The following is a 23307-nucleotide window of genomic DNA, read 5'->3' as shown; positions in this document are numbered from 1 at the left end:
AAAGCACCTATGGGATGAAATATCTAGAGCATCTAGATCTAACAGTATTTATGTCATGGGTGACTTTAATTTTAGCGGAATAAACTGGTTGAACAAAACAGGGAATAGTGAAGCAGAAGATTTTCTAGAATTAATTGACGATTGCTTTCTTACGCAACACATTAAGGAACCAACACGGGAAAATAATATTTTAGATTTAGTGTTAACTAACAGGGAAACGCAAATTAATGACATCGAAATAGGGAGTGAGCTAGGGAGCAGTGATCACAAAGAAATCAGATTTAGCATAGAATGGAATAGACCAGTAGGAGAAAATTCTGTTAAAGTGCCAGATTTTCGAAAAGCTGATTTTAATAGCCTAAGAAATTTTTTGGGTCAAATTGATTGGAAAGTCTTGGGTATGGGGTGTGGGCCGGTCTTGGAGCGAGACATGAACCCAGCGATAGGTGACTTAAATGGGGATTTCGATGTGGATTCAATATATAACTTATTTAAGAATATTCTAAACAAAGCACAGGAACGTAGTATACCATACAAATTGAATAGATCGAATACAAATGACCCAAAGTGGATAACAAAGAATTTGAAGAACCTTATAGGTAAAAAGAGAGCTTGGTACAAAAGGATTAAAAATGGGGAGGTCACTTTAGAACAGGAATTCGTACAACTGGTTAGAAATGTTAAAAAAGAGATAAGGAAAGCAAAAAGAAACTATGAAGTTCGCATAGCAGGGCAAGCAAAGACAAATCCTAAAGGGTTTTTTCAGTTATATCGTACTAAGACTAGGGAAAGGATAGGTCCATTAAAAACTGAGACAGGTCAAATAACAGATAGTGATGAAGAGATGAGTAGTATTTTTAATAAATATTTTGTATCTGTATTTACTAAAGAGGAACTTAACAATATGCCTTCAGCCGAACAAGTCTATGTGGGTGGGGACGAGGACAGGTTGACGAGTTTAACAGTTACCAGGGAGGATGTTCTTAAACAAATAGTAAAACTCAAACCAAACAAAGCCCCAGGGCCAGATGAAGTGTTTGCCAGGGTGCTTAAAGAATGCAAAGAGGAGCTTTGTGACCCACTGTCAACCATATTTAATAAATCAATAGAGTCAGGCAGAGTGCCAGAGTTTTGGAAAGTTGCTAATGTGATACCAGTTTTTAAGAAAGGAGATAGATCACTTGCGTCTAACTATCGACCAATTAGCCTAACGTCTATTGTGGGAAAGTTACTCGAATCCATAATAGCAAATAAAATTCGTCTTCATCTTGAAAAACATAAATTAATAATTGAGTCGCAACATGGTTTTATAAATGGCCGTTCATGTTTAACAAATTTGTTATCTTTTTATTCTAGCATTGTTGAGGCAGTTGATAGTGGTAAGGATTGCGATGTTGTATACCTTGACTTTAGCAAAGCTTTTGATACAGTGCCACATGAAAGACTGATTAAAAAGATAGAGTCTCATGGTATTGGGGGTGCTATATTAAGCTGGATTAGGGCATGGCTATACCAAAGGAAACAGAGAGTTAGTATAAATGGAATCAAGTCAGAGTGGAAATATGTTGTAAGTGGAGTGCCTCAAGGCTCTGTCCTGGGACCTCTGTTGTTTATAATATATATAAATGATTTAGATTCAGGTTTGAGTAGCAACATTTGCAAATTTGCCGATGATACGAAAATCGGTAGGGAAATTAATTCGGAGGAGGACTCACTATCACTTCAAGTTGATCTAGATAGGGTTTTGAAATGGTCAAAGGATTGGCAGATGCAGTTTAATGCTGATAAATGTAAAGTTCTGAGGTTAGGTAAGGATGATAGAGTTACAAGATACGAGCTAGATGGTGTTGTGATTGCGAAGTCGGATTGCGAAAGGGATCTGGGAGTTATGATTAGTAAGAATTTAAAACAAAAGGATCAATGCATAAATGTTCGTAATAAGGCAAATCGGACACTTGGATTTATTAATCGCAGCGTTAGTAACAAGACACCTGGTGTGGTTCTTCAGCTATATCTTGCTCTAGTTAGGCCCCATTTAGATTATGCAGTTCAGTTTTGGTCGCCATATTATAGAATGGATATAAATTCACTTGAACGTGTCCAGCGTAGGATGACTAAGTTAATTCCCCAAATTAGAAATCTTTCATATGAAGAAAGATTAACAAAGCTTAAGTTGCATTCACTGGAAAGGCGAAGAGTTAGGGGTGACATGATAGAGGTTTACAAGTGGATGAATGGACATAACCGGGGGGATATTAATAGGGTATTAAAAGTATCAACACAGGACAGAACACGAAACAATGGGTATAAATTGGATAAGTTTAGATTTAGGAAAGACTTGGGTATATACTGGTTCAGTAACAGGGTTGTTGATTTGTGGAACCAATTGCCGCGTAACATTGTGGAGGTGGGGTCCCTCGATTGTTTCAAGCACGGGTTGGACAAGTATATGAGTGGGATTGGGTGGTTATAGAATAGGAGCTGCCTCGTATGGGCCAACAGGCCTTCTGCAGTTGCCTTTGTTCTTATGTTCTTATGTTCTTATGTGATTGCACAAAACACTCAAAATGCAATCATACACACAGACTCAAAAGCTGCACTTCAAATACTAGGACATAAGAACATAAGAACATAAGAACAAAGGTAACTGCAGAAGGCCTATTGGCCCATACGAGGCAGCTCCTATTCTATAACCACCCAATCCCACTCATATACTTGTCCAACCCGTGCTTGAAACAATCGAGGGACCCCACCTCCACAATGTTACGCGGCAATTGGTTCCACAAATCAACAACCCTGTTACTGAACCAGTATTTACCCAAGTCTTTCCTAAATCTAAACTTATCCAATTTATATCCATTGTTTCGTGTTCTGTCCTGTGTTGATACTTTTAATACCCTATTAATATCCCCCCGGTTATGTCCATTCATCCACTTGTAAACCTCTATCATGTCACCCCTAACTCTTCGCCTTTCCAGTGAATGCAACTTAAGCTTTGTTAATCTTTCTTCATATGAAAGATTTCTAATTTGGGGAATTAACTTAGTCATCCTACGCTGGACACGTTCAAGTGAATTTATATCCATTCTATAATATGGCGACCAAAACTGAACTGCATAATCTAAATGGGGCCTAACTAGAGCAAGATATAGCTTGAGAACCACACCAGGTGTCTTGTTACTAACGCTGCGATTAATAAATCCAAGTGTCCGATTTGCCTTATTACGAACATTTATGCATTGATCCTTTTGTTTTAAATTCTTACTAATCATAACTCCCAGATCCCTTTCGCAATCCGACTTCGCAATCACAACACCATCTAGCTCGTATCTTGTAACTCTATAAAAACAGTGGAAAGATAATGTGGAAATAATTACCACCATTTTGTATCAAGGAGCAGTCGCTAAAGGCAAAGGCCTCAACATAACTTTAAACTGGATCCCATCCCATATTGGAATCCCATTAAATGAAAAAGCTGATGAAATTGCTAAATTGGCAACTCGTCATCCAGTGATACATAAAACAATTCAACCCAGCCTAGAGAACATAAAAAACATCATCATCAAAAAACTCTCACATCTCAACAAAGCATACCTGCACCAGAGAATAGCTGAAGGTTCGCCATCTGCAACATGGTATCTTCAGGCAACCAAATTAGAAAGGTTAAATATCCCAAAAGGAATCCACAGGGAAATAGCAGTTAGGCTATATAGACTACGTCTAGGTTACAGATGCAACTGGGAGATTGGTGAACCCCGACAGAGAGAGTGCATCTTCTGCCAAACTGTCACAGAAAAGCCATTACTTCACTATCTTCTGGAATGTGAAGCAACCAATGACCTTAGAAGAGCTTTAAGAGTTCCTGAATCATGCAGTGGCCACCCTGAAGCCATCAACACAGCCACTCTCCTGGTCAACAAAGGTGTCCAGCAGCTGGACACCCTCATAAAGACTGTGAAGCAGTATCCTCCCCCACGATAACAGCTTGATGGTTAAAAGCAACCTCAGAACACTGGGAAAAAAAAAAAATTGTACCACTTACGGGCTATTCATGCCCGTGCCACCTCTTGGGTGGCTTAATCTTTATCAATCATCTTTATCAATCAATCAATCTCCTTTCCTCACCATCTGGTCACCATTTGGTCCGGGAGACATCTCCCGTCACGCTGGGTGCAGTCGCACCTCCATTGGTCTCCAGTATCATCTATTGATACTGGTGATGGCTCAAAAGGGCCACCACTTACGAGCTATTCATGTCCGTGCCACCTTTTGGGCGGCTTCATCTTCATTTTAACACATTCACAAGGGAGACATCTCCCATCATGCAGGGTGCATTCGCACCTCCACAGATCTCCAGTATCAGCTCTTGATACTGGTAATGGCTTAAAATGGCCACCACTTACGGGCTATTTATGCCCGTGCCACCTTTTGGGTTGCTTCATCTTCATCTTAACACATTCATAAGGGAGACATCTCCCGTCATGCAGGGTGCATTCGCACCTCCACAGATCTCCAGTATTAGCTCTTGATACTGGTAATGGCTTAAAAGGGACACCACTTACGGGCTATTCATGCCCGTGCCACCTTTTGGGTGGCTTAATCTTCATCAATCAATCAATCTCCTTTCCTCCTCAGCTCTCTCTTGCCTATATATTGTCTGTCTCTACCTCCTCATCCCGGCCACACTTGTTCCGGGAGACATCTCCCGTCACGCAGGGTGCAGTTGCGCCTCCACAGATCTCCAGTATCATCTTTTGATACTGGTAATGGCTCGAAAGGGCCACCACTTACGGGCTATTCATGCCCGTGCCACCTCTTGGGTGGCTTAATCGTCATCAATCAATCAATCTCCTCATCCCGACGGGAGACATCTCCCGTCACGCAGGGTGCAGTCGCACCTCCACAGATCTCCAGTATCTTCTCTTGATACTGGTAATGGCTCAAGAGGGCCACCACTTACGGGCTATTCATGCCCGTGCCACCTTTTGGGTGGCTTAATCTTCATCAATCAATCAATCATCTCCTCATCCGAGGCTAACCATAGCCCGAGCTTCTTGCTCCGCTCCTGTGTCAGGTAAGTTACGGGCTCACCATAGCCCGTGCTACTTGGAACTTATTCCGAGTAGCTGAATCTATAACAACAACAACAACTCCTCATCAGAATCGACTTGAGAATGGTCCAGGACGGACCGAAACGTCGTCGTCCCTTCAACTTCTAGTGCGTGGTCTGGTCAACAAGCATCTTATTGCTTCGTATTTACAATTATTACTAAACCTATCAACGGTATAGGTTAAGTAATAATTGTAATTAAGAAGCAATAAGATGCTTATCTTAACATACTAAGAAGGTGGAATGTCCTATACCTATCAACGGTATAGGTTAAGTAATAATTGTAATTAAGAAGCAATAAGATGCTTATTTTAACATACTAAGAAGGTGGAATGTCCTATACCTATCAACGGTATAGGTTAAGTAATAATTGTAATTAAGAAGCAATAAGATGCTTATCTTAACATACTGAGAAGGCTAGGTGAGGTCGGTGTTTTCTATGAAGCTTTTCAAGGTAAACTAAAATATTCACAATCAATTAGTATATCACATATGCACTTATTAAATAAGCCAATATTGACTATAAGCAAGTGCGAGAACGGGTTGTAGAGGGACACATTGTGCGTCTTTCGGCCTAAGGTTAAGTGTTTGATGGGAAAACGAAGTCGTTAAGGCCTAGTATGTTGTTATGATGACACCTGTGAGAGGATGGGAACTTAGAGCTGTAGTGAGGACCTCATCTGTCGCCACGCCAACACCACCTCAACCCCTATAATTGCTCACTTTTATAGCAAGACCTCATGAGTTGCAACGTCCCAACACTTCCGTCAAGAAAAAATCAAGATAGAATATGTAACTGGAAGAAGGTGTAAACTTTGAAGATTTTTCAGTCCTAGGGACTGTTGCTGGACTGCCACTGCTAAGTGGACAGTCGGGATTATTTATTATTGTTATTAAATGCAGGACATTATGAATAAAGCCTGGATTATTTTGAATAACTGTACTTAGACAGATTATAATTTTTTTGGCAATTAATTTTTCATTCTGGAGGACCAGTCTGGGATAAGACAAAAATCATGCAAAATCAACTAATGTACACATGGTTTGTTCTTAACTCCGGGGAAAGAGGGATGTAACACTTGTTGAGGTGACTCAACTTTACGAGACATTCACAGGGAGGTGAAATAAGGTCAAACAAACCTCACCTCGGGTAGTTTCAAAGGTGGAAAGGCTATCCCTTGTTACCAGATCCAAATCTGTCAACCCAATGGAAAATTGGGGATAGACGGGTATAAAAGCTCGTCACGAGAGAGGGGTGTTTACGAGCAATTCATGCCCGTGCCACCTCTTAGGTGGCTTAATCTTTATGAACTGAGGGAATGACTACGGGCTATTCATGCCCGTGCCACCTCTTAGGTGACAATCTTCATCAATCAATCGATGAGTCTGGGGTGTAGTGTGGGGCATCACAGAGGGAGGGGAGACTGACGATCTGATGTCTACACGGAAGTTTCATCACTGCTGTATCTTGAGTGAGTACTGGTCCTTTATGTTCTAACATCTTCAGTGTTGAATATTATATTGCCTTGATAGGGAAGATGGATTAGGATTTTTATATTGAACTTAATTAAATAAATATATATTACTAGAGTGTCCCTCTGGTGTATCGATTCGTTCCTGTTAGTCATTCATAGAGTTGCCAGTGAATAGTGGAACGTGACAGGGTTCTCACACCCCATCCCTGGTGATATCCTTTACTCACATTGTTAACTCTCCCATTACCGGTACCCTTCGAAGCCGGTCACTGTAAAGTACTTATGTTGATCAAAGTCGAGGGTGGTGGCGGCATTAGGTAGCTTAAGTAACAATAAATGTAAGTCATAATTAGTATTAACTATGGTGGTGATACATTATAGCTACGTTATACCAAAAAGTGAGGTGATTCGATGAAATATCTGTACCCAAGTTGATCTTCGAGCGCTGTCAGATTTTTGGTAAATAGTCTCACGACTTCAAACAATTTTGTTCAGTCAGTTTGGTCTAGTGGCTAAGGTATCAGCTACGCGAACGTGCATAATGCAACTGGCTGTGTTGACTTTTCAGTTGCATATTGGCTTAGGGACCATTCATGGTTATTTGCATTTGTGTTGCTCTCATTGCCCCAAAAAAGTGAGGTGATTCAATGAACTATCTTTGCCCAAGTTGATCTCCGAGTGCTGTCGGATGATGGGTAAACAGTCTCATGAGTTTCAACATTTTTGTACAATCAGTTTGGTGAAGTTACTAAGGTACCAGATATGTGGCGGTGCAAAGTGCTCCTGACTGTCTGGGTTCGAATCCTTCTGGCATGTTGAGTTTAGGGACCATTCAAACTTGTTCACATTTGTGTTGCTCAAGTAACCCCAAAAAGTGAGGAAATTCGATGAAATATCTGTGCCCAAGTTTACCACAGAGGTCTGTCGGATGTTGGGTAAATACTCTCACGACTTCCAACATTTTTGTACAGTCAGTTTGGTCTAGTGGCAAAGGTACTAGATATGCGAAAAAGCGTAGTGCTGCTGGCTGTCTGGGTTCGAATCCACCCGGGGTGTGGATTTTTTGTTGCGTATTGGAAACATACCACTAGTTTGGTCTAGTGTCTAAGGTACCAAATATGTAAAGGTGCATAGTACTCCTAGCTGATTGGGTTTGTATCCTTATGGGGTTTTTAGTTTTCGTTTGCACATTAGCTTAGGGACCATGCATGTTTGTTTGCATTTGTGTTCCTCACATGGACCATAAAATGTGACTTGATTTGATGAAATATCTGCCCAAGTTGAACTCTGTGCGCTGTCAGATGTTGGGTAAATAGTCTCACAACTTCCAAAATTTTTGTACAATCAGTTTGGTCTAGTGGCCTTTGTAACAGATATGCGAAGATGCATAGTGCTCCTGGCTGTCTGGGTTCGAATCCTTCTGGGGTGTGGAGTTTTCAGTTGTATATTGGCTTGTTGACCATTCAAGCTTGTTCTCATTTGTGTTGCTCACGTTTCCCCCAAAATGAGGTGATTCGAAGAAATATCTGTGCCTAAGAAGACCTCCGAGCACTGTTGGATGTTGAATAAATATTCTCAAGACTTCCAACTTTTTTTGTTCATTCAGTTTGGTCTAGTAGCTAAGGTAACAGATGTGCGAACAGACATAGTGCTCCTGGCTGTCTGGGTTCGAGTCACTTCTGGGGTGTGGAGTTTTCGGTTGCATATATGCTTTGGGACCATTCAAAGCTTGTTCGCATTTGTGTTGCTCACGTGGCCCAACAAAGTGAGGTGATTCTATGAAATAACTATACCCAAGCCTACCACCAAGTGCCGTCGGGACGTTGGGGAAATAACCTCAGCTACCAACATATTTTGAACGGTCACGGTTTGTCTAGTGGTTAAGGTACTATGTACGCCAGTTGCATAGTGCTCTTGGCTTTAGTGTTCATCTCTGGGGTGTAGTGTTTTCAGTTATATATATATATACTAGCAGTACCCGGCCACGACCATCTGGTCACCATTTGGTCCGGGAGACATCTCCCGTCAAACTGGGTGCAGTCGCACCTCCACAGGTCTCCAGTATCATCTATTGATACTGGTGATGGCTCAAAAGGGCCACCACTTACGAGCTATTCATGCCCGTGCCACCTTTTGGGCGGCTTCATCTTCATTTTAACACATTCACAAGGGAGACATCTCCCATCATGCAGGGTGCATTCGCACCTCCACAGATCTCCAGTATCAGCTCTTGATACTGGTAATGGCTTAAAATGGCCACCACTTACGGGCTATTTATGCCCGTGCCACCTTTTGGGTTGCTTCATCTTCATCTTAACACATTCATAAGGGAGACATCTCCCGTCATGCAGGGTGCATTCGCACCTCCACAGATCTCCAGTATTAGCTCTTGATACTGGTAATGGCTTAAAAGGGACACCACTTACGGGCTATTCATGCCCGTGCCACCTTTTGGGTGGCTTAATCTTCATCAATCAATCAATCTCCTTTCCTCCTCAGCTCTCTCTTGCCTATATATTGTCTGTCTCTACCTCCTCATCCCGGCCACACTTGTTCCGGGAGACATCTCCCGTCACGCAGGGTGCAGTTGCGCCTCCACAGATCTCCAGTATCATCTTTTGATACTGGTAATGGCTCGAAAGGGCCACCACTTACGGGCTATTCATGCCCGTGCCACCTCTTGGGTGGCTTAATCGTCATCAATCAATCAATCTCCTCATCCCGACGGGAGACATCTCCCGTCACGCAGGGTGCAGTCGCACCTCCACAGATCTCCAGTATCTTCTCTTGATACTGGTAATGGCTCAAGAGGGCCACCACTTACGGGCTATTCATGCCCGTGCCACCTTTTGGGTGGCTTAATCTTCATCAATCAATCAATCATCTCCTCATCCGAGGCTAACCATAGCCCGAGCTTCTTGCTCCGCTCCTGTGTCAGGTAAGTTACGGGCTCACCATAGCCCGTGCTACTTGGAACTTATTCCGAGTAGCTGAATCTATAACAACAACAACAACTCCTCATCAGAATCGACTTGAGAATGGTCCAGGACGGACCGAAACGTCGTCGTCCCTTCAACTTCTAGTGCGTGGTCTGGTCAACAAGCATCTTATTGCTTCGTATTTACAATTATTACTAAACCTATCAACGGTATAGGTTAAGTAATAATTGTAATTAAGAAGCAATAAGATGCTTATCTTAACATACTAAGAAGGTGGAATGTCCTATACCTATCAACGGTATAGGTTAAGTAATAATTGTAATTAAGAAGCAATAAGATGCTTATTTTAACATACTAAGAAGGTGGAATGTCCTATACCTATCAACGGTATAGGTTAAGTAATAATTGTAATTAAGAAGCAATAAGATGCTTATCTTAACATACTGAGAAGGCTAGGTGAGGTCGGTGTTTTCTATGAAGCTTTTCAAGGTAAACTAAAATATTCACAATCAATTAGTATATCACATATGCACTTATTAAATAAGCCAATATTGACTATAAGCAAGTGCGAGAACGGGTTGTAGAGGGACACATTGTGCGTCTTTCGGCCTAAGGTTAAGTGTTTGATGGGAAAACGAAGTCGTTAAGGCCTAGTATGTTGTTATGATGACACCTGTGAGAGGATGGGAACTTAGAGCTGTAGTGAGGACCTCATCTGTCGCCACGCCAACACCACCTCAACCCCTATAATTGCTCACTTTTATAGCAAGACCTCATGAGTTGCAACGTCCCAACACTTCCGTCAAGAAAAAATCAAGATAGAATATGTAACTGGAAGAAGGTGTAAACTTTGAAGATTTTTCAGTCCTAGGGACTGTTGCTGGACTGCCACTGCTAAGTGGACAGTCGGGATTATTTATTATTGTTATTAAATGCAGGACATTATGAATAAAGCCTGGATTATTTTGAATAACTGTACTTAGACAGATTATAATTTTTTTGGCAATTAATTTTTCATTCTGGAGGACCAGTCTGGGATAAGACAAAAATCATGCAAAATCAACTAATGTACACATGGTTTGTTCTTAACTCCGGGGAAAGAGGGATGTAACACTTGTTGAGGTGACTCAACTTTACGAGACATTCACAGGGAGGTGAAATAAGGTCAAACAAACCTCACCTCGGGTAGTTTCAAAGGTGGAAAGGCTATCCCTTGTTACCAGATCCAAATCTGTCAACCCAATGGAAAATTGGGGATAGACGGGTATAAAAGCTCGTCACGAGAGAGGGGTGTTTACGAGCAATTCATGCCCGTGCCACCTCTTAGGTGGCTTAATCTTTATGAACTGAGGGAATGACTACGGGCTATTCATGCCCGTGCCACCTCTTAGGTGACAATCTTCATCAATCAATCGATGAGTCTGGGGTGTAGTGTGGGGCATCACAGAGGGAGGGGAGACTGACGATCTGATGTCTACACGGAAGTTTCATCACTGCTGTATCTTGAGTGAGTACTGGTCCTTTATGTTCTAACATCTTCAGTGTTGAATATTATATTGCCTTGATAGGGAAGATGGATTAGGATTTTTATATTGAACTTAATTAAATAAATATATATTACTAGAGTGTCCCTCTGGTGTATCGATTCGTTCCTGTTAGTCATTCATAGAGTTGCCAGTGAATAGTGGAACGTGACAGGGTTCTCACACCCCATCCCTGGTGATATCCTTTACTCACATTGTTAACTCTCCCATTACCGGTACCCTTCGAAGCCGGTCACTGTAAAGTACTTATGTTGATCAAAGTCGAGGGTGGTGGCGGCATTAGGTAGCTTAAGTAACAATAAATGTAAGTCATAATTAGTATTAACTATGGTGGTGATACATTATAGCTACGTTATACCAAAAAGTGAGGTGATTCGATGAAATATCTGTACCCAAGTTGATCTTCGAGCGCTGTCAGATTTTTGGTAAATAGTCTCACGACTTCAAACAATTTTGTTCAGTCAGTTTGGTCTAGTGGCTAAGGTATCAGCTACGCGAACGTGCATAATGCAACTGGCTGTGTTGACTTTTCAGTTGCATATTGGCTTAGGGACCATTCATGGTTATTTGCATTTGTGTTGCTCTCATTGCCCCAAAAAAGTGAGGTGATTCAATGAACTATCTTTGCCCAAGTTGATCTCCGAGTGCTGTCGGATGATGGGTAAACAGTCTCATGAGTTTCAACATTTTTGTACAATCAGTTTGGTGAAGTTACTAAGGTACCAGATATGTGGCGGTGCAAAGTGCTCCTGACTGTCTGGGTTCGAATCCTTCTGGCATGTTGAGTTTAGGGACCATTCAAACTTGTTCACATTTGTGTTGCTCAAGTAACCCCAAAAAGTGAGGAAATTCGATGAAATATCTGTGCCCAAGTTTACCACAGAGGTCTGTCGGATGTTGGGTAAATACTCTCACGACTTCCAACATTTTTGTACAGTCAGTTTGGTCTAGTGGCAAAGGTACTAGATATGCGAAAAAGCGTAGTGCTGCTGGCTGTCTGGGTTCGAATCCACCCGGGGTGTGGATTTTTTGTTGCGTATTGGAAACATACCACTAGTTTGGTCTAGTGTCTAAGGTACCAAATATGTAAAGGTGCATAGTACTCCTAGCTGATTGGGTTTGTATCCTTATGGGGTTTTTAGTTTTCGTTTGCACATTAGCTTAGGGACCATGCATGTTTGTTTGCATTTGTGTTCCTCACATGGACCATAAAATGTGACTTGATTTGATGAAATATCTGCCCAAGTTGAACTCTGTGCGCTGTCAGATGTTGGGTAAATAGTCTCACAACTTCCAAAATTTTTGTACAATCAGTTTGGTCTAGTGGCCTTTGTAACAGATATGCGAAGATGCATAGTGCTCCTGGCTGTCTGGGTTCGAATCCTTCTGGGGTGTGGAGTTTTCAGTTGTATATTGGCTTGTTGACCATTCAAGCTTGTTCTCATTTGTGTTGCTCACGTTTCCCCCAAAATGAGGTGATTCGAAGAAATATCTGTGCCTAAGAAGACCTCCGAGCACTGTTGGATGTTGAATAAATATTCTCAAGACTTCCAACTTTTTTTGTTCATTCAGTTTGGTCTAGTAGCTAAGGTAACAGATGTGCGAACAGACATAGTGCTCCTGGCTGTCTGGGTTCGAGTCACTTCTGGGGTGTGGAGTTTTCGGTTGCATATATGCTTTGGGACCATTCAAAGCTTGTTCGCATTTGTGTTGCTCACGTGGCCCAACAAAGTGAGGTGATTCTATGAAATAACTATACCCAAGCCTACCACCAAGTGCCGTCGGGACGTTGGGGAAATAACCTCAGCTACCAACATATTTTGAACGGTCACGGTTTGTCTAGTGGTTAAGGTACTATGTACGCCAGTTGCATAGTGCTCTTGGCTTTAGTGTTCATCTCTGGGGTGTAGTGTTTTCAGTTATATATATATATACTAGCAGTACCCGGCCACGACCATCTGGTCACCATTTGGTCCGGGAGACATCTCCCGTCAAACTGGGTGCAGTCGCACCTCCACAGGTCTCCAGTATCATCTATTGATACTGGTGATGGCTCAAAAGGGCCACCACTTACGAGCTATTCATGCCCGTGCCACCTTTTGGGCGGCTTCATCTTCATTTTAACACATTCACAAGGGAGACATCTCCCATCATGCAGGGTGCATTCGCACCTCCACAGATCTCCAGTATCAGCTCTTGATACTGGTAATGGCTTAAAATGGCCACCACTTACGGGCTATTTATGCCCGTGCCACCTTTTGGGTTGCTTCATCTTCATCTTAACACATTCATAAGGGAGACATCTCCCGTCACGCAGGGTGCAGTTGCGCCTCCACAGATCTCCAGTATCATATTTTGATACTGGTAATGGCTCGAAAGGGCCACCACTTACGGGCTATTCATGCCCGTGCCACCTCTTGGGTGGCTTAATCTTCATCAATCAATCAATCACCCAGCCACGCGTTGCTGTGGCTCAGCAACGTATGTGCGTTGCTGAGCCACAGCAACCTTCCCTGTCCCCTTGTCCCCCCGACCATTCTCTCCTCACCTCTCCCCTAGGCCTCCCAGCCATTCCCCACTCAACCGTCCCCCCCTTCTTTCCCACTACACCATTCCCCCTTCCTTCCCACCATGCCCCACTCCCCGGTTCCTTTTTCCTCCCCACCATTCTCCATTTCCCTATCCCCTCGGCCCCACCATCCAAACTCCCCCGTCCCGTCGTCCTTCCCCACTATTACCCCCTCCCTTGTCCCCTCGTCCTCCCCACCATCTCTCACTTCCGTCCCCTCGTCATCCGCACCGTTCCTCACTCCTTCGTCCGATTCCTTCCCAAGTGGTCTGACCTTCCCATAAAAAAATTGGGAACATCAAGTGACCTGATGTTCCCATCACTGAGGTATAAGAAAAACAATTCAAAAAGTAAATGAAAATATGAAAAAATAAAAAAAATAAACTATACTCATGAAATGAACGGTATGGTAAACAACACAACTGAAAATCCAAAGCAATTCATAAAAAATAATTAAATCTAAATGAAAATAAACTAAAATCTATGAAAATTCAATTTATCAATGCAATCAGAAACATTGAAATGGAAATGTAACATATTTGGTATAAGATGTGTGTTGCTCTTACATGCAACAGATGGTGTTGTTTGTCAAGAAATGCATAGTTTTACCAGTCACAGGTGTGGCATCTATACTAGTACTTACGAAATGAACGGTATGGTAAACAACACAGCTCAATTAAAACACAATGCCACACAAAACAATTCAATAAAAAATTAAATAAATCGAAATCTATGAAAACAAAATTTATCAATGCAATCTGAAACACTGAAATGGAATTCGTAACATATTTAGTATAGGATGAATGTTGCTATTATATGCAACAGATGGCACTGTTTTAAAAAAATGCATGTTTTTGCCTGTCACAGGGGTGGCATCTATGTAGTAGGTATTTAAAAAGAAAAACCTATTCGAATGCAACGTTGTTTCAAAATTTCAAAACAATTGGTGAAGAACTTTTGGAGATTACAGCGCATGTTGCTCTTACGTCCAACAGATGGTGCAGTTTTTCCAAAAAAGCAGGTTTTTTCCTGTCACAGTTGAGGCATGTATATAGTAGATATATAAAAAGACGCGCCAATTCGAATACAACGTTGTGTCAAAATTTCAAAGCAATCGGAAAAAAGTTTTAATGATTTCCCTCACACGAAATACACAGTTTTTCAGAAAAAGCATATTTTTTTACTGTCACAGACGTGACATCAACATCAACTCTTTGAGTGCCTAACCTAACTTAGTCTAACCTTGTCCAAGGTGCTGTCTCTGCCTTACAATTTACCTAATGTTTTCTCATTCATATAATTTCCTTAGTAATCAGTCAAGTCTCCATGCACTTATGCAAGCATCTACCTCAGTATCATTGTAAAATTTTACTCTTAAATCTAATCTTACCCTATTCTTTTTAAATTTTAAATTTAAGTGTCCTGATTTATGTCATTTATTGAAATTAATTATTGACCTCATTTTGTTCTCTTAATTAAGTTCATACTAATTATAGGTTAAAAATTAAGCTTATATAGATAATTATCTTTAAGATTATTTTACTTTACATTCATAATTTGTCAATTTTTTTATATATTCATCTTGACAGTCTCTACTGATATTTTGTTCTCTCCACCAAACTTGTGTATCCTTCAACGCTATCTAGTGATCTTAATTCTGCTTCTAATTGTTTCAATTCTTTTGTTTACTTGCATTTATTGTTGTGTTTTGCTATAATTATTCTCTAATTATAGCAGACTTAGTATTTGTGTAAGCATTTACCTCAGTGTCTTAATAAAATCTTGCTAATAAATATAATCTTACCCTGTTATTTTTTTTTAATTTTTAAACTTAATTGTAATTTGATTTATACATCATTTATTATAATTAATTATTGAGCTCATTTTGTTTTCTTAAGTTCATACTAATTATAGGTTCACAACTAAGCTTTATTAAATAATTTATTCTTAAGATTATTTTTACTTTACGATTATTAATTGTCTCTTTATTTTTTGCTATATATTATTCTTGTCAGTCTACTGATGTTTTCTTCTCTCTTAACCTAACTACTGTATCCTTCCTGGCTATCTACGGGGATCTTTACTCTACTTCTAATTGTTTCTATTTTTTGTGCATCTACGTTTATTGTTGTGTTTTGCTATAATTACTTTCTATTTACAGCAGATCTGGTATTTAACTATTCCTGTAAATGCTTATCTTATTGTATCGTGACATTATTGTATCTATATGCTTACTGATATTGATCCTGATCGAAATCTTCTGTCCCATACCCACACAAATCAGCACATTGATCATCATTATTGTAGGTATTACACAGCAAATCTTGCAAAAAACAAACTCCTAAATAGCACCTGCTTATCAGTTTACAACCAAAATGTTAGGTCACTTGGTAAACATTTTGATGATATAAATGCACTACTCACAGCACTAGGTACTAAGTTATCATTCATCATTTTAACAGAAACTTGGCTAAGCAATGACTATATCCAACTCTACAATTTAGCTGGTTATAAAGTCATTCATAACTGCAGGCCTAACAAAAAAGGAGGTGGCACAGCAATATATTACGAAGATACCTTCATCTGCAATTATGTCATTAGTGATAGAGACGACTATTGTGAATATGCCTTTGCCAAGTTCTCCAGTAAATCCCTTAAATCCTCCCTGACTATCGGTGCCATCTATAGATTTCCTAATACAAACGTAGCTTCATTCTCAGACAACCTAAGGAATCTTATCATAAATAACAATCTCAACAAAAATCACATCATTCTGGGAGGTGATTTCAATATTGACCTGGGTCTTCAAAACAACCCACAAGTTGACTATTTCCGTAACAGCATGCACTCCTGTATGCTAATCCCCACAATCACCAAGCCCACCCGAGTCACTCAAACATCTGCCACTACCCTGGATCACTTATGGACTAATATAACAGCTCCCCTTACATCTGGGGTAATCTATGACAGAACAACTGACCACTATCCTACCTTCCTCATAGCAAACATGGACACAACACCACCAGAAAGCAAGAAACTCTCTTTCAGGCTACACAGTGAATTAGCTTTAGGCAATCTCTCTAATGCACTTCACAATATTAACTGGGAATCTGAATTTAATAATATACAGGATATAAACTCATTAACAAACCTCTTTCTCTCCAAAACTCTTAGCCTCTACAACACTCACTGTCCCCTCCTTACCAAACAAGTAGCTGATAAAAGAAAAAATAACCCGTGGCTCACAAGTGGCATAATTAAATCAATCAACAAAAAACATGAATATGACAAGAAATTTAGGATTGGCCTAGTTACAAAGGAAGTAGTTAAGTGGTACTCATCAGTGCTTACTAGTATCATAAGAAAAGCTAAACTTTCATATTATGAGACTAGATTCAAAGAAGCAAAAGGAAACATGAAAAGCACATGGAAAACCATCTCTAATATCCTAGGAACTAAACAACACTCCCACAACCAGATAACACTCTCTAAGGATGGCCTTACACCGTCATCTGATTTAGAAATGGCGAATGAATTTAATAGCTTCTTTTCATCGGTTGGTGCTAACCTTGCCAGTAAAATCCCACAGACTCAGACACATATCAACACATATCTCTCAGGCAGCTATCCAAACTATCTTCTCCTTTCACCAGTCAGCCCAACAGAAGTTGTGTCCATCATACACTCACTAAAAACCAATGCTGGGAACATCAGTGAAATCCCATCAATTGTATACAAGAGCGCCTCCCATGCCCTTGCGCCACCTATAGCTCTGCTGTTCAACAAATCCTTTGAGTGTCATACCTTCCCTGATATCCTTAAAAAAGCAAGAGTAGCGTCAGTTCATAAAGGAGGTAATCCGGCAGACATAAACAACTATAGACCAATATCGAACCTACCCATACTATCAAAAATATTTGAAAAAATTATCTACAAACAGCTCTACTAATATCTCGTAAAATTCGACATTCTTAGCCCCTGTCAGTTTGGCTTCCGCTCCCAAAAGAGTACCAACGATGCAATTACTAGTCTCCTTGATATAATTTACTCAGCCCGTGACAAAAATGAGTTTCCGATTGGACTCTTCATTGACCTGAGAAAGGCCTTTGATACTGTTAATCACAATTACCTCTTACGTAAACTCCATCATTATGGAATCCGAGGCCATACACTGGACTATATCCAATCTTATCTTAGTGATAAACACCAATGTGTAGCCAACAATAATATAACCTCTCCCACTCTACCAATAACCGGTGGAGTGCCACAGGGCAGCATCTTAGGACCTCTCCTATTTCTTATATACATCAATGATCTGCCTAATGTCTCTAACATTCTGAAACCTATTTTGTTTGCTGATGATACTACCCTCATCTACTCTAACCCCAACCCATATACACTAAATAATGTTGTTAATAATGAACTAAAAAAAGTCCACTTATGGATGTCAACCAACAAACTAACACTTAACATAGAAAAGACCTACTACATCTTATGTGGAAGCAAATCTACAAATGCAATTCAGCTTTAGATAGACAATGTAAACATTAGCAATAAAAATGATGGAAAGTTTCTCGGCCTATTCCTAGAAAAGAGACTCCACTTCAGTACCCACATCCAACACATAACTAAGAAAGTCTCTAAAACAGTTGGTATACTCTCCAAAATCAGATATTATGTACCTGACTCTGCTCTTGTCTCTCTATATTATGCACTAATCTATCCCTATCTTAATTATGGTATCTGTGCATGGGGTTCAACCACTGCAAACCACTAGTAATAATGACTGAAGAAGCTAGTGATTTGTCTCTCCTAGCAGGGACAGCTAGGCATATGATTCCAAACAGGAGAAAGTTGTGCGAAGCTTGGATGGTTCCGGGAGAGTCATTGACCTTCTTCAAGAGGCTGGATAGTTTGGCTACCGCTTGGGGGCGGGCAGCTTTGGGGATGTGCTGCAAGGTTCCAACCGATGTTGCTTTGATAGCTTCTAATAGGTTCTCAGTCGAAATGAAGCTGTTGAAGGTGTTTTCCCTGACTGCTGGTGTGGGATCCTGATTGATACTCTCTTTGGGAGGGCGCCACATACCCGAACAATCGGTTCCGTTGTGAGCATGCTTGCGCACATCCCCGTTACGCTTGAGATTCCACACCTTGTCACACACTTCGCATGTGCCGTACCTGTCGGCGATTGATGGCTCCTCAATTGATGGCTGAGAGAAGCCTGGCTGTCAGTCGTGACCTGCGACATCGGCGAGCGCTGGGCGGGTGCTAGGCAGGTGCTGGGGGGCCGCTGGGCGGATGATGGGTGGGCGCTGGTCGGATGATGGGTGGGCGCTGGGCGGGCGCTGGGTGGACGCTGGGCGGATGATGGGTGGGCGCTGGTCGGATGATGGGCGGGCGCTGGGTGGACGCTGGATGGGCGCTGGGCGGGCGTTGGGCGTGCGCTGGGCGGTCAGTAGCGTGGGGGGTGGACACAGGAAAGTAGCGGTTGCGGTTGGGTGGGGCTGGGGGGGGGGGAGACTGGCACCTCTCGACTCGTGGGTTGGGTGAATGTACACACTTGAGGGTATGGGAGAGAGGGGAGGAGGGGTGGCAGAGGGGTGACACTAACACGTTTGTATAATTTCGAGATATATCACTGCACAATATTGTACACTTGTAATCTGGTTCACTGTGGACTCGATGCACTTAAACCACAATACCTGTTTCCTGAGAGCTGAGGTATCTAGTTTTCAGGGATGTTTTCATAAACACTTACACACGGGACACCCCCGTCGTCTGACCGCATACATCCCATCGGCCCCCCAACCACCAAACCCCAATCATAGCTGAGGGAGCCCCTCAGGGTGCGTTTGTTGGCCCTCACTGTAGTTCAGACGCTTCCACGCTGCCTATCCACTTCTTTGATCATCAGAGTTGCGCGGCATTAGGTAACGGGGTTCTCTCTCTGCGGGACAATCAGCTGTGGTAAGGCTTCTCATATTAAAGTCATTAACCTCGCTGTGTCTTGTATGCGATCCTCATGACTTTTGGCAGAGAAGGCCATGTTGTCAATACCAGTCGGTCACTGCCTCGCCGAATATAACTGTATTCGGTGTGGATTGGGGCCGTGAGGCAGAGAGCCTCGGCAAATCGGAGGGCCTGTGGTGTGAAACGTGTGCTGGTTGCTGACTTTTGGGTTGCTAATGGAAGTCACCTGCATGGGGAACTGCTACACCTCTAAGTCAGGCAGTGTCATGTTGTCACAGCTTCTAGGCAAGTCACAGCTGCTTGGTCGACAATGGGGCAATACCAGCTGGATTTCTTGTTAGCATCACAAGGTGGGGGTGAGGTGCTGGCCCTGCAAGAGAGGACCAGCACCTCACCACCACACACACACCCGTAATTACATAAGTGTAATTACCTAAGTGTAGTTACAGGATGAGAGCTACGCTCGTGATGTCCCGTCTTCCCAGCACTCTTAGTCATATAATGCTTTGAAACTACTGACGGTCTTGGCCTCCACCACCTTCTCACCTAACTTGTTCCAACCGTCTACCACTCTGTTTGCGAAAGTGAATTTTCTTATATTTCTTCGGCATCTGTGTTTAGCTAGTTTAAATCTATGACCTCTTGTTCTTAGAGTTCCAGGTCTCAGGAAATCTTCCCTATCGATTTTATCAATTCCTGTTACTATTTTGTGTGTAGTGATCATATCACCTCTTTTTATTCTGTCTGCTAGTTTTGGCATATATAATGCCTCTAAGCTCTCCTCGTAGCTCTTGCCCTTCAGTTCTGGGAGCCACTCAGTAGCATGTCTTTGCCCCTTTTCCAGTTTGTTGATGTGCTTCTTAAGATATGGGCACCACACAACCGCTGCATATTCTAGCTTTGGCCTAACAAAAGTCGTGAACAATTTCTTTAGTATATCGCCATCCATGTATTTAAAAGCAATTCTGAAGTTAGAAAGCGTGGCATAGGCTCCTCGCATAATATTCTTTATGTGGTCCTCAGGTGATAGTTTTCTATCTAGAACCACCCCTAGATCTCTTTCTTTATCAAAATTCTTTAAAGATTTCTCACATAATATATAGGTTGTGTGAGGTCTATGTTCTCCTATTCCACATTCCATAACATGGCATTCATTAACATTAAATTCCATTTGCCAAGTGGCGCTCCATGTACTTATTTTGTCCAGGTCATCTTTAAGGGCATGACAATCATCTAAGTTTCTTATCCTTCCTATTATCTTAGCATCATCAACATGTTCATATAATTCTGTATCCCAACTGGTAGATCATTTATGTAGACAATAAACATCACTGGTGCAGGAACTGAACCCTGTGGTACTCCACTTGCGACATTTCTCCAGTCCGATACATTGCCTCTGATCACTGCTCTCATTTTTCTATCAGTCAGAAAAATTTTCATCCATGTTAGAAGCTTTCCTGTCACCCCTCCAATATTTTCCAGTTTCCAGAATAACCTCTTATGTGGAACTCTGTCGAAAGCCTTTTTTAGGTCTAGATAGATGCAGTCAACCCAACCATCTCTTTCCTGTAATATCTCTGTTGCTCGATCATAGAAACTGAGTAAATTCGATACACAGGATCTTCCAGATCGAAAACCATAATGTCTGTCTGATATTATATCATTTCTCTCCAGGTGTTCTACCCATTTAGTTTTAATTATTTTTTCCAATATTTTGACTATTACACTTGTCAATGATACATGTCTATAATTAAGGGGGTCTTCCCTGCTTCCACTTTTGTAGATTGGAACTATATTAGCCTTTTTCCACACATCAGCTACAACTCCTGTAAACAGGGATGCCTGAAAAATCTGTTGAAGTGGAATGCTGAGCTCAGGTGCACATTCTCTCAGAACCCATGGTGAAACTCCATCTGGACCAACTGCTTTGTTCTTATTTAGCTCCTTGAGCATTTTTTCCACTTCGTCTCTAGACACCTCTATGTGCTCTATGTTGTTCTCTGGAATTCCTATTGAATCTGGTTCCCTGAAGATTTCATTTTGTACAAACACACTTTGGAACTTTTCGTTTAATGTTTCACACATTTCCTTTTCATTTTCCGGGAATCTATTTCCCATTTCCAATCTCTGAATATTATCCTTTACCTGCAATTTGTTGTTTATGAATTTATGGAACAGACCTGGTTCTGTTTTACATTTGTCTGCAATCCCTTTTTCAAAATTTCTTTCTGCCTCTCTAATCACTGCCGTGTAGTTGTTTCTCGAATCTTTGTATCGCTGGTATGTTTGGGGTTTGGCCTCTTCCTGTATTGATTCCATTTTTGTGTCTTTTGGTATCTGGCCCTCTCGCAATTTCTGTTGTACCAATCCTGTTTCCTAGTTCTGCATCTCTGTTTTGGTATAATTTTTTTTGTTCCTTTATCATATATTTCACAAAACTTGACATACATCTCATTCACTTTCTTGCCTAGCAACAAGTCTGTCCAATTATACTCACTAAAAAAAATTCTAAGGTTGCCATAATGTCCTCTCCTAAAGTCAGGTTTTTCAATTTCACCAACCTTCATATTTTCTTCCAGATTATAACGCATTGCATGCTTTATTCCCAAAAAGACATGGTCACTTTTACCCAAGGGAGGAAGGTACTGAATGTCAAATATTTCTTCCTCCTTCCTGGTAAATATCAAATCTAGCATGGAGGGAACGTCCCCTTCCCTCATCCTCGTAGCTTGCTTAACATGTTGATACAAGAATGTTTCTAGGATGAGGTCTACAAATTTACACGTCCAAAAATCTTCTGTTTTAGCTCCATATGCTTCCCAGTCTATGGATTTCAAGTTGAAGTTGCCAACTATGAACAGTCGTTGTTACGGACCCGAGCCCAGCGTCCGAGCACGGAGCAGTGACGACCACGCCATCTGCGGGTCAGCTCCCGAAACCCCCTCCAAATGGACGACGCCATCTAGTGAGGACGAGATATACCGGCCACAAGGGCTAGTTTCCCGTCCTAATCAGCTCGTGACTTAGCCGCTGCTGACCTCTGGTGAGGTGGCGCTTAGACAGCAACGCCATCTATGAAGTGGATAGGTGGGCGTTTGTGTCTAAGCCTGTAAGTGAGGTGCCCTAGAGTGTAACTAGTACTGATAACGTGTCTGAGTACAGAGTCGACCTGGGACTGCTGTAATGGACGTTGGATCAGTCTACCCAAGGCAGCCGTAGAACCTCCACGCATTTGCTTCTGAAGCTGTGAGTAATCCCCCCCCCCCCCCTGATGAACACTGTTGTGTTAGCCTGCCTGTGAGGTGGCAGAACCAGGGATTGTCGTACCCGGGGCTGACTGGTGGAGAAGACTAGCCACTGGGGTGTTGTGGTGAGGAGAGTGATCTGTTGAATCACACGAGGCTCCTGCCTAGGGCTCGCAACCCTAGTATCGGTCGTGGAGTGGCCTACGCAGCGTAGCTGATTGGAACCTGCCAGCTACAGGCTGGATTTGTGGTTGAAGGCCTCCACAACGGTGCCCCCAGTGGAACTGGGATATGGCTGGCCTGTGGCCGGGGTAGACTCGCTAGGAAAATCCAATGATTCGTCGAGAGGCCACGAGAAGAGGAGCAAGGGCTAAAGCATCGTTGAGCACCGTGGAGCATCCTGTGTCTTCGAAGAAGTTATTGTAAATAAGTGTAGTAATACCAACCCCGCTTGT

Source organism: Procambarus clarkii, chromosome 61 (assembly GCF_040958095.1).
Source record: "Procambarus clarkii isolate CNS0578487 chromosome 61, FALCON_Pclarkii_2.0, whole genome shotgun sequence".
Lineage (NCBI taxonomy): Eukaryota > Metazoa > Arthropoda > Malacostraca > Decapoda > Cambaridae > Procambarus > Procambarus clarkii.
The sequence above is the reverse complement of the archived record's forward strand: the minus strand, read 5'-3'. Positions refer to the sequence as shown.